The sequence below is a fragment of the Dreissena polymorpha genome, chromosome 7 (genome assembly GCF_020536995.1).
Source record: "Dreissena polymorpha isolate Duluth1 chromosome 7, UMN_Dpol_1.0, whole genome shotgun sequence".
In the NCBI taxonomy this organism is placed as follows: domain Eukaryota; kingdom Metazoa; phylum Mollusca; class Bivalvia; order Myida; family Dreissenidae; genus Dreissena; species Dreissena polymorpha.
Genome location: NC_068361.1, coordinates 6783759 through 6802058, shown reverse-complemented (window position 1 = coordinate 6802058; position 18300 = coordinate 6783759). Strand labels below are relative to the sequence as shown.

General features: G+C 38.2%; 1 long non-coding RNA gene across 1 annotated transcript; it reads right to left on the bottom strand.

Annotated features, from left to right (window-relative positions):
• Positions 1-7170: 7170 nt before the first annotated feature.
• Positions 7171-17208, bottom strand: LOC127837299 (uncharacterized). The gene is made up of 11 exons (XR_008029221.1): positions 16791-17208; positions 16226-16385; positions 15837-15923; positions 14077-14236; positions 13688-13774; positions 11928-12087; positions 11539-11625; positions 9779-9938; positions 9390-9476; positions 7630-7789; positions 7171-7327 (listed from the first exon to the last, which is right to left on the bottom strand). It is a non-coding gene; the product is annotated as an uncharacterized LOC127837299 (long non-coding RNA).
• Between the last annotated feature and the right edge of the window lie 1092 nt (positions 17209-18300).

Genomic DNA, 18300 nt, shown 5'->3' with positions numbered 1-18300 from the left:
TATCATTCAGCGATTCTTTTTATATAATTATTATACGTTATATACGCTTTCAAGCCTAGGGTTAGATTATAGGACAACAGTTAATGCAGATTTAAAATCACAAAATATGTAAAGTATTCTTTTTTAATCATACATTAACAGTTCGACACAATGCTTCAGTTGTGTGAATAAGCTGATAATTGCTGTATTAAATACAATTGACAGTGTCCATCTTTGCACCACTACTTTATTTTTTTTTTGAGCTAGTGGGACGTTACACCTTCCTGAGATGTGATCATGTGGTTTATCAAGGTGTGAAACTTGATCGGGTTGATCAATGGTTGTTGGGATATTGAAATGAATGGATGTGCAGTTCGCCTGATTAGGTAAATATAAATGTTTTTTACTTATTACTGTAATATTTGCGTATGCTTTGCAATTGAGACAGTGCTTGTAAGTGTGATTAGTTAAAAAGTTTGGTTGAGGAAAATGAAAAAAATACACATGTATCACGTAAAACGAAAAAGAACGAACAAATATTTTGTTGACTAAAACACCGCTAAAAGTATTGAAAACAACGAGTATATTAACGAATTTAAGCAGAACATAATCACACATTTATATGTTTGTTGTTTTCCACATGAAAGCGATAGCCATTTAACAATGCACTTGTGCGCCCAAAAGTGTATGAATACTTGTACGTAATCCACTCATTTTGAACTTTCAAAACTGACAGTTTTTATCGTAAGTAAAAGATTGTCGCGCTGCAACTAATTTGAAAAAATTAAATCACATTGTGATTTGGAACACTTTAAAACTTTAATCAATAGATTTCGACGAAACATATTGGCGACATGTCCTATGTCTGTATTTAATATACGTAAATAGGTGTCATCTCTAACATCTTTTTCGAACAGCTGTCCGTTTATTTGGATACAGACAGTAACTCGCTATGGGATCGGATACACCATGACCAACTGCTGGAGGTCACAGTAAAAAGACCGAAGTATGGATCGTTGAAATGTCATCTCTGCCACTGCTGTAAAAACAAAGATAAGTGATAATATATCTTTTTTGAAATTGACGTTAGGCAGATGTGATTAAAGAGACAATTGTGATGTGCGATTGTCGTTGAGTTCCTATGGTAAGCAGTACTGCTGTTGGTACGCAGAAAGACAACACTGTCCATTCGACATGATTTGTAGAGCTAGGACGTTTTAATGTTGTTGACGCTCTGTCTGTGTCTGTCTGCAAAAACTCTGGCAAGGCTCCTCAGTTTTTACTGCGAGGGACACACTTTTTTGCCCGCTAGCGTAAACACTGACGCGGGTCGACGGTGCTGGTACAGCGAGTCCGAGTCGTCCGAGTCAGCATAAGCATTGTTAAAACGCCTTAATAATTAGCTCTAAAATGCAAGTCTTCTCGATAGCGTTTTCGCTTTGTTTTCCAACAGCATTACGGTTAACTTAAGGCAGTAATTAAGGTCTTACATAATCTTATCCCTTTTTAAGTGCAGCTGTTTAACGTAAACTCTGACATTTTCTTGCAAAAGGACGTATTCTAATTTACCTACCGGTATAAATGCTAATACGTGTTTATTTTATTTTTCTGTTATCGCCCCTTATCGTTGGTTAAAATGATACTAAAGTGTATATTTTCAATAAAGTAGTGTTTAATTTATTTTTATTTCAGTAACTAGTTCGTGTCAGATGGGACTCTTTCACGATCCGGTTCCACTGCTGGAGAAGGATGGCGCAACGTTTTCGGATGCCATGAAGATTCTTCAATTTAGCCGCTGGTGGTGGTGCTGGTGGTGATGATGGTGGTGGTGATGGTTGTGATGGTGGTGGTGATGATGGTGGTGTTGATGGTGGTGGTGATATTGGAGGTGATGGTGTTATTGATGGTGATGGTTTGGTGACGGTGGTTGTGATGGTGATGCTGATGGTCGTGGTTATAATGATGTTGATGATGGTGGCGATGGTGGTAGTGGTTGTGGAAATGATGATGTTGCTGGTGTTGATGCTGGTGGTGAAGGTGATGGTTGTGGTGGCGATGATGGTGTTTGTAATGATCAACGCGGGAGATCAGTCTCCACAAGGTCGCTTCCGGGCGATAACTTTTGATTATCCGAAAGGGTTCCTTAAAAAGTCATACCCACTCGCCGTGGATATAGCGCACAATATGCTAAATAGGCTGTACGTACGTTCCTCCCCCCCCCCTGACGCCGACCCTCATTTAAATCCAGGGAAGAAACTATGTCAGCCCGACAAGCTGCCGACAGGAGATCAGCGTGCAAAAGTCGCTTCCAGGGGATAACTCTTATTTGTCCGAAACGGGCCCTTAAAGGTGCATATCCTCTCGCCGTATATATAGCGCATACTACGCTTAATAGGCTGTATGTACGTCCCCCTGAAGCCCACCCTAAATAAAACCCTGGGTCGAAACTAGGTCAGCCCGACAGGCAGTCAACTGGAGATCAGCGTGCACTAGGTCACTTCCGGTGATAACTCTTGTGTGTCCGAAAGGGGCCCTAGATATAGCGCATAATATGCTAAATAGGCTGTTAATACGCCCCCCCCCCCTGACACCGACCCTAATTAAATCACGGGCCGAAATAAGGTCAGTCCGATAGGCAGCTGACCGGAGATCTGCCTTCACTAGGTCGATTCCGGGGGAAAACTCTTGTTTGTCCGAAAAAGACACTTAAAGATGCATACCCACTCGTCGTCGATATATCGCATAATACGCTAAATAGGCTGTATGTACGTCCACCTGACGACGACCCTTATTAAAAACCCGAGCCGAAACTAGGTCAGCCCGACACGCGCCGACGTAAGATATGCTTGAAATAGGTCGCTACCGGGGGATAACTCTCGTGTGTTTTCGAAGGGCCCTTAAAAGTGCATAGTATTACCCTTTCGCTTTGTATAAAGCACATAATACAATAATGAACGTCTGACGCTGACCCTAATTAAACCCCCGAGCCGAAAGAAAGTCAGTCCGACAGGCAACCGACGGGAGATCAGCGCGAACTAGGTCGATTCCGGGGGTTAACTATTGTTTGTCCGAAAGGGAACCTTAAAGGTACATACAAACTAGTCGTGGATATATCGCATACTACGCTTAATAGGCTGTTTCAACGTGTCCCTGACGCCGACCCTAATTAAAACCCCGCGCCGAAACTAGGTCAGCCCGACACGCAGCCGACTGGAAATATGCTTGCGATAGGTCGCTGCCGGGGGATAACTCTTGTTTGTTCAAAGAGGGCCCTTAAAGGTGTATACCAACTCGTCGTCGATATATCGCATAATACGCTAAATAGGCTTCATGTACGTCCCTCTGATGCCGACCGTAATTAAAACTCCGAGCCGAAAGTAGGCAATCATGACAGGCAGTCGAGTCCTCTTGTTTTTTCCGAAAGGGGCCCTTAAAGTTGCATATCGACTTGCCGTAGATATTGCGTATACTACGCTTAATAGGCTTGATGAACATCCTCCTGACGACAAACCTAACAAAAACCGTGGGCCGAAACTAGGTCAGCCGAAGGTAGATCAGCGTGTCACTTCCTTGGGATAACTCTTGTTTGTTCGAAAGGGGCACTGAACGGTTCATACAAACTGGTTGTGTAAATAATGCAAATGACTTGCTAAATAGGCTTAAATTTAATAATATGATGAATGCTTCAACCTATTCAATAAGATTGCTAAAAAGCTAAATAGACTGCATAGGCTGAATAGGTTTTTAAATAGCCTAAATAGGATGTTTGTTTCAACCTATTTAATACACTTGCTGAAAGGCTTCTTAATAAATATGCTTGATATGCTAAATAGGATGTATTTTATAACAGACATGTTCTAAACTTGCTAACTTCGCTCAATAGGCGAAAAATACTGGTACATATGCTTTTAGGATTTATTTTTTTCAAAATATGTACCAAACCTCCAAAATAGGATGAAAAGAATATACTAAATAGGCTAAGTATCATGTATTTTTCAACCTATGTACTGAACGTGTTAAATAGGCTAAACATGGTGCTAAAAAGACTAAATAGGATGTTTGTTTCAACCTACTTAATACACTTGTTGAAAGGCTTCTTAATATGCTTGATATGCTAAATAGGACATATTTAATAACAGACATGCACTAAACATGCTAAGTTCGCTTAATAAGCGAAAAATACTGGTACATATGCTTTTAGGATTTATTTTTTCAAAATATGTACCAAACCTCCCAAATAGGCTGAAAAGAATATACTAAAAAGGCTAAGTATCATGTATTTTCCAACCTATGTACTGAACGAGTTAAATAGGCTAAATAGGCTAAAAAGGGTGCTAAAAAGACTAAATAGGATCCCAGCAAACATATGGCGTTAAATAGACGTTGAAAAGACGTTGTACCATGACGTTGAATGACCGTTGAATTTTGGTTGTAAATGAAAAAAATTTAGACGTCATTTTATGACGTTGATTCAACGTCATGTTACAACCAAAATTCAATTATTTTTCGACCAAAATCCAACTATTCTACAACCACTTTGCAACCAAACTTCAACCACTTTGCACCCAAATTCAACCACTTTGCAACGTTAAAATGTATGGTTCGCTTAACGTTCCCGAAACGTTGCGGAATAACGTTATAATTAAACCTAAAACGAACCTAAATCTAATTTTCATATTGAGGTTGAAAACCAGCACATCTTTATTCTACACAAGTTTATTGCATGAATGTAATTTATACAAATACATATCATCGCATTGTTTTTCTTTTTTGTCTTGAATCCGGATCTATGCGGGTGTCTTCCCAGTTGTCCTGGAAGTACAAAAAATATCTTAATGACCGACTGTTCTTTTTTTGTAATAAAACGGAGAAAAAATGTTAAGACATACATGTACCGCATGAATAACACCAAGAAAACACACGTATGCGTCATCTTGAACATACAAATATATGAAACCGAATTTTCTAGCATACATGGTAGCTGAAATAATTCGCGTTCAGAATAAATCTTAGTCTGCCAAGAGTCTGCAAAAGCAAAAATCATCAAAAGACTCTATGGCGGCAATTTATATTGACTAGCATGCATGGTAAAACAATCAAGCATTACAACATCTTTAAATTTAATAATGTATTTTATGACTGTATCAATTCATAACTAAATTTGAAATTAACCTACAAGATCAATATCTTAATCATGTCATGCCCAACAAACGATTTATATAAACTACATTTTAAATAATTATATATTTCAATTTTAGATTTTAATAAAATTAATAATTGAGTTAAAGATAACATTGTAAATTGTTTTTATTTTTCAATTAACGTTGAATTCGGATTATCAGTGTTCAAAATAACGGTGTTTATGTGTACATATTTATTTTTCACGAAATAACATGTGTTTTCAAGAATGTTTTCAACAACAAATAACTACCAAACATGACTAAGTGAACGTTGTATATTCAAAAGTGGTACGAAGTCTCCATGGTACGAGTTTTCCTATAATTCCGAATTTGAATTTAAAGTGCATAATGATATCAATTTTAATATTACAAACTGAAATAACAATAAACACCTGCCTCGCAAACTCTTGTTTATCGTCGATTGTAGGTTCCAACTTTTCTTATTATTGAACAAAATTGTTTACATTTATTAACAGCACAGTTTGAAAATCCAATTAGCCAGTTGGTCATTGAACTAGTTCTTCTTGAATGCTGCCACTAGTCAGTGAACAAAGGAAACGAGTGGCGCGCACGCGGGAGATCTGCTGGTTTATTTTAAGATAACAAGAGAATTGCGCTTGCAAACATTCGAAGATACATGTACACAAACGGGTCAAAATGCAAATCTACTTATAAGCGTATTTTGTAAAACAAAAACAACAACAAAAAAACCCGTCAAATTCTTTATGAAAACATATTTAATGTACATGTTTATATTGTGTGATTTTTAGCATAGGTGCAACGCACCTATGCTTAAGGTATATACTACATTTCGAAAATGCACATGATACGGTTGACCATTATGAAGCCTCACCTGATCAAAAATCAGACGAAATTTCTATTTAATATAGTAAGTGGTAATTCTACAATTTTTTATTTGGAAACATTTTTCTAACGTTTTCTTCCAAGAATTATTGCTGACACCGTTTTAGTGAATTTTTCTAAGACCGTTTTATGTCAAAAAATCTTCTTATAACCTAAAACAAATTTCGTTCGTAAAACAATTCTATCTGCACTATAAATCTCAATCTCCTACGCAGTGGTCTCCCTTATACTAGAAGTTACTAGGTTACGCATGCGCAATTAATTTCCTTCTATATTACATATAAAATAGTTGAAGTTCGATATCAATTTTTACCATGATCCAGCGCATACCCACTATATCATCATACATCATTGGAAAGATTAATGCATAATCTTTTGAAAAAAATGCATGTCATTAAATTCTATACGCGCAAACTCAAAATATTTACCTTAGAATAGGCAAACCGGTTTTGACAGCTGTGCAGACAACCATTTTGGGCTCAAATAGTATGACCTACTTTCGAAGCCGGGAACCATCAACACAAAAAGTAGAGCACAAAAATGGCTTATTTTCTTATTGCTTACAAATATACCTTCAAGTTGATACCAAAACCAACCATTTGCAATGTATTTTACAAATCCTAGGCAGCATGCACTCAACAATGTGTGCTAAGTATCAAACTGACTGCATGTAACCCTAAAAACAGGAGTTCCGGTTTGGGGTTATGTGACCTTTAAGAGAACCCAACCCCTTCAAATTTAAATTAAAGGCACTTTTCCCACAGGTATAATCTGTTTTGAGAAAGATCACAAAGTTCCGGTACAATGACACACAGATTAATTCATAAAAGTTGCCGTTGAAAGCGCCATGCGTAACAGCGTTTCGCGTCAAGAATTAAGGTAGAAAAGCCAAACTCGGTTACATCATACATGCAGCACTTAGACTCCATACAAGGCATGTCTTTCGATTCTAATAGGCAAAGCTTATCTTACATATGGCTTAATAAGTGAAAAAAATCATCAATGGCAATATTTGTGCATCAAAGCAGGTTTTGAACTGGATTCGAACAAACTTTTTATATTTTTTTTGCACATTTTAGGTAAAATCCATGTAGAAGCAGCAATGCTGATGTCATTTGACCCAACAAAAGGGCTCGCTTGCATGGAAAAACAACACACTTGGCTTCCTGACTAAAAAAAGTCATCGTCAGACATGAGCTTTAAGTCTTTTGTCACACCTGGACCTATGATTCCTCGGCTCGAGTTCCGTCTAGGGCAGGCTCCGGAAAGTGTCAGTCTGGCCCGGGTGCTCAATTCCGTGTAATCTGAGAAAACAAAAAAGGTTTTTTGTGCGCATTTGCCCATTACGGTGCCAACTAATGTAAGTTAGATACAATTAGAGTAAGCTTTCAATAGTCTTTCTCGCTTTATTTGCTGCAAATGGTTAATTCACCACGCCGGCATCACATTGTCGGGCACACCGGCAAAGTTATCGCCACAAAGTTTGGTTTCAGAGCTGCAGTCAATGTAAAACACACAAATTTCCTAATTTTGGTGACAAAAGTGTGCCAGGATATCAAAGAAATCATTTTACAATAGATTTAATTGAAAATAACGGCGTACTAACCTGCAAAGACACCGATCCTCTCGACACGACTGGGCGAGTGTTGAGGGCCGTCTCCGAATCAGTCACACTGTACAGTTTTTGATGGCCTGTCACTTCAGCCGGACTTGTAAACCAATTGGACGACAGTTCAGGCAGAGCTATAGACCCATTTCGACACCGCCTACAAATGCACACTTAGGTTTACGCATAATATTAAGGTCACTTAAATACAGATTCCCTGGTGTTTTTCATGCAGGGTCTATCGCAACAACATTCTTCCAGGAAAGAAAGCATAATATTATTATCATTTTTGTGTTTTCAGCTGAATACTTGATTTTACTTGAACTCAGCGAGATATCCAAACAGGTAAAATAAGGCAAAGTAGTGTTATTCTGAGTAGATCTGCCTGAATGGGTTGAAGGCGAAGGCGGATAGAAGTGTAGGTCCAAAATTGGCGGGCATTTTTAACAGAAAAAGGCTCAAAAAGTAAACAATAATAATAAATACAGATGAAATAAAGACATGCATTAGGTTCATTATTGAGATTGATGCAAATTAATGTCAAAATGGCACTGAAAAACAATACCGGGTGTTTAAGTAGTCTTAGAATATGTCTCCGGAACAGGTTTCGGTGTGATTTTCCAGCATTTACCCCCCTTATGACCCCAAGTGCAACAGCCCAATTGCAAACAGCCCTTATTTGGGTCAAAATGACATCTGGCAGTTATGTTTTGCAATACAGAGAGTTTTTGATGGTCAAATGTCAAAATTCTGGCAGACGACTAACTTGGTCGGATGTGCTTAAAGGTTACGCATGCGCAATTAATTTCCTTCTATATTACATATAAAATAGTTGAAGTTCGATATCAATTTTTACCATGATCAAGCGCATACCCACTATATCATCATACATCATTGGAAAGATTAATGCATAATCTTTTGAAAAAAATGCATGTCATTAAATTCTATACGCGCAAACTCAAAATATTTACCTTAGAATAGGCAAACCGGTTTTGACAGCTGTGCAGACAACCATTTTGGGCTCAAATAGTATGACCTACTTTCGAAGCCGGGAACCATCAACACAAAAAGTAGAGCACAAAAATGGCTTATTTTCTTATTGCTTACAAATATACCTTCAAGTTGATACCAAAACCAACCATTTGCAATGTATTTTACAAATCCTAGGCAGCATGCACTCAACAATGTGTGCTAAGTATCAAACTGACTGCATGTAACCCTAAAAACAGGAGTTCCGGTTTGGGGTTATGTGACCTTTAAGAGAACCCAACCCCTTCAAATTTAAATTAAAGGCACTTTTCCCACAGGTATAATCTGTTTTGAGAAAGATCACAAAGTTCCGGTACAATGACACACAGATTAATTCATAAAAGTTGCCGTTGAAAGCGCCATGCGTAACAGCGTTTCGCGTCAAGAATTAAGGTAGAAAAGCCAAACTCGGTTACATCATACATGCAGCACTTAGACTCCATACAAGGCATGTCTTTCGATTCTAATAGGCAAAGCTTATCTTACATATGGCTTAATAAGTGAAAAAAATCATCAATGGCAATATTTGTGCATCAAAGCAGGTTTTGAACTGGATTCGAACAAACTTTTTATATTTTTTTTGCACATTTTAGGTAAAATCCATGTAGAAGCAGCAATGCTGATGTCATTTGACCCAACAAAAGGGCTCGCTTGCATGGAAAAACAACACACTTGGCTTCCTGACTAAAAAAAGTCATCGTCAGACATGAGCTTTAAGTCTTTTGTCACACCTGGACCTATGATTCCTCGGCTCGAGTTCCGTCTAGGGCAGGCTCCGGAAAGTGTCAGTCTGGCCCGGGTGCTCAATTCCGTGTAATCTGAGAAAACAAAAAAGGTTTTTTGTGCGCATTTGCCCATTACGGTGCCAACTAATGTAAGTTAGATACAATTAGAGTAAGCTTTCAATAGTCTTTCTCGCTTTATTTGCTGCAAATGGTTAATTCACCACGCCGGCATCACATTGTCGGGCACACCGGCAAAGTTATCGCCACAAAGTTTGGTTTCAGAGCTGCAGTCAATGTAAAACACACAAATTTCCTAATTTTGGTGACAAAAGTGTGCCAGGATATCAAAGAAATCATTTTACAATAGATTTAATTGAAAATAACGGCGTACTAACCTGCAAAGACACCGATCCTCTCGACACGACTGGGCGAGTGTTGAGGGCCGTCTCCGAATCAGTCACACTGTACAGTTTTTGATGGCCTGTCACTTCAGCCGGACTTGTAAACCAATTGGACGACAGTTCAGGCAGAGCTATAGACCCATTTCGACACCGCCTACAAATGCACACTTAGGTTTACGCATAATATTAAGGTCACTTAAATACAGATTCCCTGGTGTTTTTCATGCAGGGTCTATCGCAACAACATTCTTCCAGGAAAGAAAGCATAATATTATTATCATTTTTGTGTTTTCAGCTGAATACTTGATTTTACTTGAACTCAGCGAGATATCCAAACAGGTAAAATAAGGCAAAGTAGTGTTATTCTGAGTAGATCTGCCTGAATGGGTTGAAGGCGAAGGCGGATAGAAGTGTAGGTCCAAAATTGGCGGGCATTTTTAACAGAAAAAGGCTCAAAAAGTAAACAATAATAATAAATACAGATGAAATAAAGACATGCATTAGGTTCATTATTGAGATTGATGCAAATTAATGTCAAAATGGCACTGAAAAACAATACCGGGTGTTTAAGTAGTCTTAGAATATGTCTCCGGAACAGGTTTCGGTGTGATTTTCCAGCATTTACCCCCCTTATGACCCCAAGTGCAACAGCCCAATTGCAAACAGCCCTTATTTGGGTCAAAATGACATCTGGCAGTTATGTTTTGCAATACAGAGAGTTTTTGATGGTCAAATGTCAAAATTCTGGCAGACGACTAACTTGGTCGGATGTGCTTAAAGGTTACGCATGCGCAATTAATTTCCTTCTATATTACATATAAAATAGTTGAAGTTCGATATCAATTTTTACCATGATCAAGCGCATACCCACTATATCATCATACATCATTGGAAAGATTAATGCATAATCTTTTGAAAAAAATGCATGTCATTAAATTCTATACGCGCAAACTCAAAATATTTACCTTAGAATAGGCAAACCGGTTTTGACAGCTGTGCAGACAACCATTTTGGGCTCAAATAGTATGACCTACTTTCGAAGCCGGGAACCATCAACACAAAAAGTAGAGCACAAAAATGGCTTATTTTCTTATTGCTTACAAATATACCTTCAAGTTGATACCAAAACCAACCATTTGCAATGTATTTTACAAATCCTAGGCAGCATGCACTCAACAATGTGTGCTAAGTATCAAACTGACTGCATGTAACCCTAAAAACAGGAGTTCCGGTTTGGGGTTATGTGACCTTTAAGAGAACCCAACCCCTTCAAATTTAAATTAAAGGCACTTTTCCCACAGGTATAATCTGTTTTGAGAAAGATCACAAAGTTCCGGTACAATGACACACAGATTAATTCATAAAAGTTGCCGTTGAAAGCGCCATGCGTAACAGCGTTTCGCGTCAAGAATTAAGGTAGAAAAGCCAAACTCGGTTACATCATACATGCAGCACTTAGACTCCATACAAGGCATGTCTTTCGATTCTAATAGGCAAAGCTTATCTTACATATGGCTTAATAAGTGAAAAAAATCATCAATGGCAATATTTGTGCATCAAAGCAGGTTTTGAACTGGATTCGAACAAACTTTTTATATTTTTTTTGCACATTTTAGGTAAAATCCATGTAGAAGCAGCAATGCTGATGTCATTTGACCCAACAAAAGGGCTCGCTTGCATGGAAAAACAACACACTTGGCTTCCTGACTAAAAAAAGTCATCGTCAGACATGAGCTTTAAGTCTTTTGTCACACCTGGACCTATGATTCCTCGGCTCGAGTTCCGTCTAGGGCAGGCTCCGGAAAGTGTCAGTCTGGCCCGGGTGCTCAATTCCGTGTAATCTGAGAAAACAAAAAAGGTTTTTTGTGCGCATTTGCCCATTACGGTGCCAACTAATGTAAGTTAGATACAATTAGAGTAAGCTTTCAATAGTCTTTCTCGCTTTATTTGCTGCAAATGGTTAATTCACCACGCCGGCATCACATTGTCGGGCACACCGGCAAAGTTATCGCCACAAAGTTTGGTTTCAGAGCTGCAGTCAATGTAAAACACACAAATTTCCTAATTTTGGTGACAAAAGTGTGCCAGGATATCAAAGAAATCATTTTACAATAGATTTAATTGAAAATAACGGCGTACTAACCTGCAAAGACACCGATCCTCTCGACACGACTGGGCGAGTGTTGAGGGCCGTCTCCGAATCAGTCACACTGTACAGTTTTTGATGGCCTGTCACTTCAGCCGGACTTGTAAACCAATTGGACGACAGTTCAGGCAGAGCTATAGACCCATTTCGACACCGCCTACAAATGCACACTTAGGTTTACGCATAATATTAAGGTCACTTAAATACAGATTCCCTGGTGTTTTTCATGCAGGGTCTATCGCAACAACATTCTTCCAGGAAAGAAAGCATAATATTATTATCATTTTTGTGTTTTCAGCTGAATACTTGATTTTACTTGAACTCAGCGAGATATCCAAACAGGTAAAATAAGGCAAAGTAGTGTTATTCTGAGTAGATCTGCCTGAATGGGTTGAAGGCGAAGGCGGATAGAAGTGTAGGTCCAAAATTGGCGGGCATTTTTAACAGAAAAAGGCTCAAAAAGTAAACAATAATAATAAATACAGATGAAATAAAGACATGCATTAGGTTCATTATTGAGATTGATGCAAATTAATGTCAAAATGGCACTGAAAAACAATACCGGGTGTTTAAGTAGTCTTAGAATATGTCTCCGGAACAGGTTTCGGTGTGATTTTCCAGCATTTACCCCCCTTATGACCCCAAGTGCAACAGCCCAATTGCAAACAGCCCTTATTTGGGTCAAAATGACATCTGGCAGTTATGTTTTGCAATACAGAGAGTTTTTGATGGTCAAATGTCAAAATTCTGGCAGACGACTAACTTGGTCGGATGTGCTTAAAGGTTACGCATGCGCAATTAATTTCCTTCTATATTACATATAAAATAGTTGAAGTTCGATATCAATTTTTACCATGATCAAGCGCATACCCACTATATCATCATACATCATTGGAAAGATTAATGCATAATCTTTTGAAAAAAATGCATGTCATTAAATTCTATACGCGCAAACTCAAAATATTTACCTTAGAATAGGCAAACCGGTTTTGACAGCTGTGCAGACAACCATTTTGGGCTCAAATAGTATGACCTACTTTCGAAGCCGGGAACCATCAACACAAAAAGTAGAGCACAAAAATGGCTTATTTTCTTATTGCTTACAAATATACCTTCAAGTTGATACCAAAACCAACCATTTGCAATGTATTTTACAAATCCTAGGCAGCATGCACTCAACAATGTGTGCTAAGTATCAAACTGACTGCATGTAACCCTAAAAACAGGAGTTCCGGTTTGGGGTTATGTGACCTTTAAGAGAACCCAACCCCTTCAAATTTAAATTAAAGGCACTTTTCCCACAGGTATAATCTGTTTTGAGAAAGATCACAAAGTTCCGGTACAATGACACACAGATTAATTCATAAAAGTTGCCGTTGAAAGCGCCATGCGTAACAGCGTTTCGCGTCAAGAATTAAGGTAGAAAAGCCAAACTCGGTTACATCATACATGCAGCACTTAGACTCCATACAAGGCATGTCTTTCGATTCTAATAGGCAAAGCTTATCTTACATATGGCTTAATAAGTGAAAAAAATCATCAATGGCAATATTTGTGCATCAAAGCAGGTTTTGAACTGGATTCGAACAAACTTTTTATATTTTTTTTGCACATTTTAGGTAAAATCCATGTAGAAGCAGCAATGCTGATGTCATTTGACCCAACAAAAGGGCTCGCTTGCATGGAAAAACAACACACTTGGCTTCCTGACTAAAAAAAGTCATCGTCAGACATGAGCTTTAAGTCTTTTGTCACACCTGGACCTATGATTCCTCGGCTCGAGTTCCGTCTAGGGCAGGCTCCGGAAAGTGTCAGTCTGGCCCGGGTGCTCAATTCCGTGTAATCTGAGAAAACAAAAAAGGTTTTTTGTGCGCATTTGCCCATTACGGTGCCAACTAATGTAAGTTAGATACAATTAGAGTAAGCTTTCAATAGTCTTTCTCGCTTTATTTGCTGCAAATGGTTAATTCACCACGCCGGCATCACATTGTCGGGCACACCGGCAAAGTTATCGCCACAAAGTTTGGTTTCAGAGCTGCAGTCAATGTAAAACACACAAATTTCCTAATTTTGGTGACAAAAGTGTGCCAGGATATCAAAGAAATCATTTTACAATAGATTTAATTGAAAATAACGGCGTACTAACCTGCAAAGACACCGATCCTCTCGACACGACTGGGCGAGTGTTGAGGGCCGTCTCCGAATCAGTCACACTGTACAGTTTTTGATGGCCTGTCACTTCAGCCGGACTTGTAAACCAATTGGACGACAGTTCAGGCAGAGCTATAGACCCATTTCGACACCGCCTACAAATGCACACTTAGGTTTACGCATAATATTAAGGTCACTTAAATACAGATTCCCTGGTGTTTTTCATGCAGGGTCTATCGCAACAACATTCTTCCAGGAAAGAAAGCATAATATTATTATCATTTTTGTGTTTTCAGCTGAATACTTGATTTTACTTGAACTCAGCGAGATATCCAAACAGGTAAAATAAGGCAAAGTAGTGTTATTCTGAGTAGATCTGCCTGAATGGGTTGAAGGCGAAGGCGGATAGAAGTGTAGGTCCAAAATTGGCGGGCATTTTTAACAGAAAAAGGCTCAAAAAGTAAACAATAATAATAAATACAGATGAAATAAAGACATGCATTAGGTTCATTATTGAGATTGATGCAAATTAATGTCAAAATGGCACTGAAAAACAATACCGGGTGTTTAAGTAGTCTTAGAATATGTCTCCGGAACAGGTTTCGGTGTGATTTTCCAGCATTTACCCCCCTTATGACCCCAAGTGCAACAGCCCAATTGCAAACAGCCCTTATTTGGGTCAAAATGACATCTGGCAGTTATGTTTTGCAATACAGAGAGTTTTTGATGGTCAAATGTCAAAATTCTGGCAGACGACTAACTTGGTCGGATGTGCTTAAAGGTTACGCATGCGCAATTAATTTCCTTCTATATTACATATAAAATAGTTGAAGTTCGATATCAATTTTTACCATGATCAAGCGCATACCCACTATATCATCATACATCATTGGAAAGATTAATGCATAATCTTTTGAAAAAAATGCATGTCATTAAATTCTATACGCGCAAACTCAAAATATTTACCTTAGAATAGGCAAACCGGTTTTGACAGCTGTGCAGACAACCATTTTGGGCTCAAATAGTATGACCTACTTTCGAAGCCGGGAACCATCAACACAAAAAGTAGAGCACAAAAATGGCTTATTTTCTTATTGCTTACAAATATACCTTCAAGTTGATACCAAAACCAACCATTTGCAATGTATTTTACAAATCCTAGGCAGCATGCACTCAACAATGTGTGCTAAGTATCAAACTGACTGCATGTAACCCTAAAAACAGGAGTTCCGGTTTGGGGTTATGTGACCTTTAAGAGAACCCAACCCCTTCAAATTTAAATTAAAGGCACTTTTCCCACAGGTATAATCTGTTTTGAGAAAGATCACAAAGTTCCGGTACAATGACACACAGATTAATTCATAAAAGTTGCCGTTGAAAGCGCCATGCGTAACAGCGTTTCGCGTCAAGAATTAAGGTAGAAAAGCCAAACTCGGTTACATCATACATGCAGCACTTAGACTCCATACAAGGCATGTCTTTCGATTCTAATAGGCAAAGCTTATCTTACATATGGCTTAATAAGTGAAAAAAATCATCAATGGCAATATTTGTGCATCAAAGCAGGTTTTGAACTGGATTCGAACAAACTTTTTATATTTTTTTTGCACATTTTAGGTAAAATCCATGTAGAAGCAGCAATGCTGATGTCATTTGACCCAACAAAAGGGCTCGCTTGCATGGAAAAACAACACACTTGGCTTCCTGACTAAAAAAAGTCATCGTCAGACATGAGCTTTAAGTCTTTTGTCACACCTGGACCTATGATTCCTCGGCTCGAGTTCCGTCTAGGGCAGGCTCCGGAAAGTGTCAGTCTGGCCCGGGTGCTCAATTCCGTGTAATCTGAGAAAACAAAAAAGGTTTTTTGTGCGCATTTGCCCATTACGGTGCCAACTAATGTAAGTTAGATACAATTAGAGTAAGCTTTCAATAGTCTTTCTCGCTTTATTTGCTGCAAATGGTTAATTCACCACGCCGGCATCACCTTGTCGGGCACACCGGCAAAGTTATCGCCACAAAGTTTGGTTTCAGAGCTGCAGTCAATGTAAAACACACAAATTTCCTAATTTTGGTGACAAAAGTGTGCCAGGATATCAAAGAAATCATTTTACAATAGATTTAATTGAAAATAACGGCGTACTAACCTGCAAAGACACCGATCCTCTCGACACGACTGGGCGAGTGTTGAGGGCCGTCTCCGAATCAGTCACACTGTACAGTTTTTGATGGCCTGTCACTTCAGCCGGACTTGTAAACCAATTGGACGACAGTTCAGGCAGAGCTATAGACCCATTTCGACACCGCCTACAAATGCACACTTAGGTTTACGCATAATATTAAGGTCACTTAAATACAGATTCCCTGGTGTTTTTCATGCAGGGTCTATCGCAACAACATTCTTCCAGGAAAGAAAGCATAATATTATTATCATTTTTGTGTTTTCAGCTGAATACTTGATTTTACTTGAACTCAGCGAGATATCCAAACAGGTAAAATAAGGCAAAGTAGTGTTATTCTGAGTAGATCTGCCTGAATGGGTTGAAGGCGAAGGCGGATAGAAGTGTAGGTCCAAAATTGGCGGGCATTTTTAACAGAAAAAGGCTCAAAAAGTAAACAATAATAATAAATACAGATGAAATAAAGACATGCATTAGGTTCATTATTGAGATTGATGCAAATTAATGTCAAAATGGCACTGAAAAACAATACCGGGTGTTTAAGTAGTCTTAGAATATGTCTCCGGAACAGGTTTCGGTGTGATTTTCCAGCATTTACCCCCCTTATGACCCCAAGTGCAACAGCCCAATTGCAAACAGCCCTTATTTGGGTCAAAATGACATCTGGCAGTTATGTTTTGCAATACAGAGAGTTTTTGATGGTCAAATGTCAAAATTCTGGCAGACGACTAACTTGGTCGGATGTGCTTAAAGGTTACGCATGCGCAATTAATTTCCTTCTATATTACATATAAAATAGTTGAAGTTCGATATCAATTTTTACCATGATCAAGCGCATACCCACTATATCATCATACATCATTGGAAAGATTAATGCATAATCTTTTGAAAAAAATGCATGTCATTAAATTCTATACGCGCAAACTCAAAATATTTACCTTAGAATAGGCAAACCGGTTTTGACAGCTGTGCAGACAACCATTTTGGGCTCAAATAGTATGACCTACTTTCGAAGCCGGGAACCATCAACACAAAAAGTAGAGCACAAAAATGGCTTATTTTCTTATTGCTTACAAATATACCTTCAAGTTGATACCAAAACCAACCATTTGCAATGTATTTTACAAATCCTAGGCAGCATGCACTCAACAATGTGTGCTAAGTATCAAACTGACTGCATGTAACCCTAAAAACAGGAGTTCCGGTTTGGGGTTATGTGACCTACTAACCGGGCGAAGCAAGGGAAGTAACTGTTGTGAGGAGTTTTTATAAAAGTCTGCATTCAGAAATCTGTATTCAGAACTAAATCTGTTGTGCACGTCTGCATCTAACGCTTACCACAATTTTTACGACAAATTCTTGACGCAGACGAATAGGGAAACGTATATTATCATTTGTGAAAAGAATAGTTCGATACAGATCTGTCCGTGCTTAAATTTTGAAAGGCTTGGGTAATTATTTTTCATAAGCGTTTCAAACACTGATGTAAATGGAAAGATTATCTATTTAAATAGTCGGTAATTGTTTGAAATTATTGATTTGAGAAATTCGCGGATGGCGATATCGAACTACATTATACCACGTGACGCCATTTTGAAACTGAGTAGCTGATTCACCATGATCGCAAGTATTATTGTAATTTATATTGTGCATTAATGTTAAATGTATTATATGAATTAAACATATTGCTTCATTTTCTTCTATATTGAACAATGATCAATTTATTGCATATATCACATTGAGCATTGTTTTTCCGAGCTTTAAACTGACAACATTACACGATAAGTTGTTGTTACTGTTGTGTTGTCATTATATTATACGTTTAATTAAGCCTCATTCTTGAATACCTTTTAGTTTTTCATTCAGTCAACTGTTCCCTTAACATTTACTTAAGCAGAAACTTCCCTGTATCTTGCACCTATGCTTTTAACGCCATCGGCGCTCTCGTTACACGTTCTTATAACATTCTGCGAACTTTAGGAATGTACGTAACGTTAAAATTTGGTTTTCCGATAATGTTCACAATAAAAGTTACGAATACT